We start from the raw sequence: 4307 nt of genomic DNA on the forward strand, positions 1-4307 counted from the left end.
TTTAATTAAAATTGATGTTCTTAATATATATCTACTTAATGTTATGCTTAAATGTAAAACTCGCATTTATTATTCGTTTTCACATTTTAAATTCTATAAAAGTTAAAAATAAAAACAAATTGCATAATTAATGTTTTAATTTTCAAGCAGTTTTTAAAACAAAATATGGTAAAATTTCTATTTCATTCAGAGGAGCCTTTTTTTTACGGAACAAAGTAGTACTAAAACTTTTCAATTTTTTTCAAAAATGGAACTTTTTTTTATTTTTGTTATACTTTTAAGTTTGTTTTGCCTTTTATCATTACTCTTAATAAATCTTTTATCTTAATTTATATATACAAAATCTTCTATCTTAACTTACATGTATCTCAGCTAGCAAGCTTACATTGCCTTAACAGTGGGCTAATACATAATGATAGATTGGTAACGTTGATATTCGATGTTGGCTCAATGCAGGTTTGATAATTGTTTAGACATTAGCCCAACGTTGTGTACAACACAACGTTGGCCCAATGTTGCATACAACGTTTATCCAAGGTTGGCTCAACGTTGTATACAACATTAGCCCAATCGTTCGTAACATTAGGCCAATAATATCAAATACCGTTTGTAACATAGGCCAATAATGTTTAAAACGTTAGGCAAATGTTTTTATAAATTAGCTATATACTGAATTTCAACAACCTAATGTTTCATGCATCATTAGATCCTTGTTACAAATAGATGATTTGCAACGCTATATTGAAGTTTATAGAGAAATAAAAATAAAAATGTATGATGCAATTATAAAAATCAATATATGTAAACTAAAATAATTTCTCCGTTAAATATACATATTGCAAACACCAAACATAAACCAAAAAACTAACACATTCAGTTTTAAATAAAAAAATTCACTATAATGTTTATGGAGTAGTTTTAATAATAGCTTGGCTACTTGTTATTGAATCGTGCTTACCTAATGATATTTGGTGCTCACGACTATCATCTTTTCTTCCACCATGTCTATCACATGCCTGCATAAGCCATGCTTATTTGACTTTACAGCTTCTGCAAAAAAGTTAATTGTTTATTTAATAATGCACCAAAGAAACATAACAAATTGAAAGTAGATGTGTAATGCAAAATTGAAACTGAAAAAATAACTTTTCTGCACCACTTAGCAATAGAAGCATATGCAACCAACATTGTTCCAATTCCAATTTTTTGTCCTCTCCTTGCATAGTTTTATTTTACAGCTAGGTCATTTTTAAAAAGTATTCTTAGTAAATAACATATACAATCTTCTTCATTTTTAACTGCAATTTGTCCTAAATAATTAACCTGCAAAGTAATACAACTTTGCAATAAATAAACTTACTTTTCGTTAGACTTAAACAGTTATAAAATCTCATTTACAAAATACCTTCAAAGAGAAAGTAGTTTAAAGTACATAAATTGTATGAAGGTATCATAAGAAATGCATAAACGATTCATAAAAAAAATCTTAAGTATTTTCTTGTCTTTAAACTTTTCTTCTTGAGTATTTAAATTCTCTTCTGCTTTTAGTTGCAACAACACTGCGTCAGGCAAAGAATTAATTGACATATCTTTGTTACTCATTCTAATTATACTTTAAATTAAATTTAATGTGCTTTGTAGTTCACTTAATTGCAATTCAATGCTTGCTTATCGTGCCAATAATACCAGCATTTTCTTAGGGGATACAATTTTATCTTAAAACAATAAAGTTCATAATATTCTTAAGAAACTATGCAACAAATTACATAAAATATTTAGAATTTATGAAAGTTAATACGACAATCAAAAATAAATCAAATAAAATTAAAGACAGAGAAGCCAATTTTTAATGGTAAAAGTATATACTTGCCAATGGATTCATAATATTTTAATGAATTTTGGAACTAGGTGGTGTGTATTCAATTTCTGGCATAACAATTTTATTAAATAAATGACGTAACAATTCTCGTTAACGTTTGGGATACAGACTGCATTGTAAAACAAAAATAATTCATATTAAATCAATGTTTTTCCAATGTTTGTAAATATATATATTTTAAATATATTTGTTCTGAATATTAAAAATAAAACTTTTAAAAATAATACCAATTATCAAAATAATGTATTACTTTAGTCTATTAGATAAATCTAAATAAACGTTTATATAATGAATAATAATGAACCATCGGAAACTGTTTAAACTTTAAACTCATATGAATACTGTTTTCTTTCATCTAAGTTGATTTCAAATAGATTTTAAAGTTGGTGTAATCTTCGATATGTTGAATCTTGCACAATAGAATGTTAATTAACACTCTGACTTTTTGACTGTAATATATAAAAAAGTCTTTAAAAACTGTAAAAGTTAAAGCATTGAATAAAGGTTTCCTATCATCAGACAAAAAGACTTATGAATTAAAGCTTACAATTTCTTAAATTTTGTTTATTCAACTTCCCAGAGCAAACACTGAATTTCTGCAAAAAGTTCAGAGTTACAGGTAAATCCCAAAGTTTATTATTATTTTTTGTATTATTATATGAAATTAAAGATAAAGCTTTACTAAAATAATCTGAAGAATCATCTGCACCAAGATATGCACATTTTTTTGTCTTTTCAAGCTTTGTTTTACTGATCATTTTCACTGTCTTCCTTTTTCGTCTCAAAAGCATAAGTTTAGCCATCTGCTAAGTTCAATCTTGCAATACTATAAAAATCTATAAATCAATTCATTGTTAAATAAGTTATAACTAAAGTTAATGTATAAGCTTAAACTTTTTGTTGTACGCAAACTAAATATAAACGATATCCAATAAAATCAATGAAAAACTAATAAAACCAAGAATAATGCCCCTCTGCTTCAGAAATATAGAGTACAAACATGGATATTTTGATATTAATTAGTTTGAATCATGATTTAAAATCAGACGAATAAAAGTCATGATTTAAATTGAGATTTTTGATTTCAATTGTTTTTAATGATTTATTCTCATAATTCAATCAATTATATTAGACTATTCATTGGTTTTATAATAAAATTTCTGGCAATATCAGAAAGTCATATATATATATATATATATATATATATATATATATATATATATATATAAAAGAAAGATATTTAAAACGAAAACATCAGCTTCTAACAACCATAATGTTACTATAGTAGTCATATATAAAGTTTTATATCTAATGACCATATTGATGTATAATTTGCAGGTGTTATTAATACATTTATAAGCTATTTATATGTAAGATCTTACAGTTATTTTTTTTTAGTACTTATTACTGTATGACATCTCAAATGATTGTTTTATGTAATACAGAAGACATTTTAAATATCTTCTTTTTTGGATAAATCAAACATATAAAATTTTAATACAGACAATATTGACATTTTTTTAATTATGTATTTATTGTATTACAGTAAAAACAGAATTGAAAAAAAAATAACTATAAGATCTTACACAAAAATAATTTGACTAATGCCTTTATTTTTACATTGATAATTAAGATTGTCGTAAAATGTTATAAGCCTATTATTTAAGTGTTACTTAATATTTTATTATTTAAAAGAATAAAACATTAAGTCACAAGAACCTCTTGAAGTTGACTAATTATGAGATAAACTTCTAAGATTCTTAGAAGAATCATAAATATAGCCTCTTTTGTTAATTTTTATAATTTAAAAAAGTGGAAAAATAGTATCGAAACCTTTTTTCATTATGTAAAGCAATACCATTTATTAAAAATGTAATGCAACAAGTCTTAAAAATATGCCAATAAAATGATCCGCAAATACATTGGCCAACAATCGGTTCGACAGCGCTACGGAAATAGAGTAAAAACATATTTTTATAGCAAAATAATGAGTCAATACTACATTGGCCAAATGTTGGCACTATATAATACGATATTTGCGAAAAACGGATTTGGATAATTGAAATAATACGCCAAAAAAAAAATTGGCTAAATGTTGGCCTAAAGGAATAAATTTGCCAATGTTAAAACTTACGTTGGGCCAATGCAAGCTTGCTGTCTGAGATATATGTATGTGTATATACATTTCCAGATAGCAAGATTACAATATACCAACGTTGGGCCAATGCATTTTGATACATTGGCCCATCGTTGAAATTCGGTGTTGGCCCAATGCAGGTTTGATCTTTGTTTAGGCATTGCCCCAACGTTGTATACAACAGTGGTCCAATGTTTTATACAACGTTTACCCAACATTGGTCCAACGTTGTATACAGCATTTACCCAACGTTGTATGCAACATTGGTCCAATATCGTATGTAATATAAGG

General features: G+C 26.0%; 1 long non-coding RNA gene across 1 annotated transcript; it reads right to left on the bottom strand.

The window, feature by feature from the left end:
- Positions 1–773: 773 nt before the first annotated feature.
- LOC136089464 (uncharacterized) lies at positions 774–2801 on the bottom strand. The gene is made up of 2 exons (XR_010643078.1): positions 2562–2801; positions 774–1050 (listed from the first exon to the last, which is right to left on the bottom strand). It is a non-coding gene; the product is annotated as an uncharacterized LOC136089464 (long non-coding RNA).
- Between the last annotated feature and the right edge of the window lie 1506 nt (positions 2802–4307).

This window comes from Hydra vulgaris, chromosome 13, assembly GCF_038396675.1.
Source record: "Hydra vulgaris chromosome 13, alternate assembly HydraT2T_AEP".
NCBI classification, from domain to species: Eukaryota; Metazoa; Cnidaria; class Hydrozoa; order Anthoathecata; family Hydridae; genus Hydra; species Hydra vulgaris.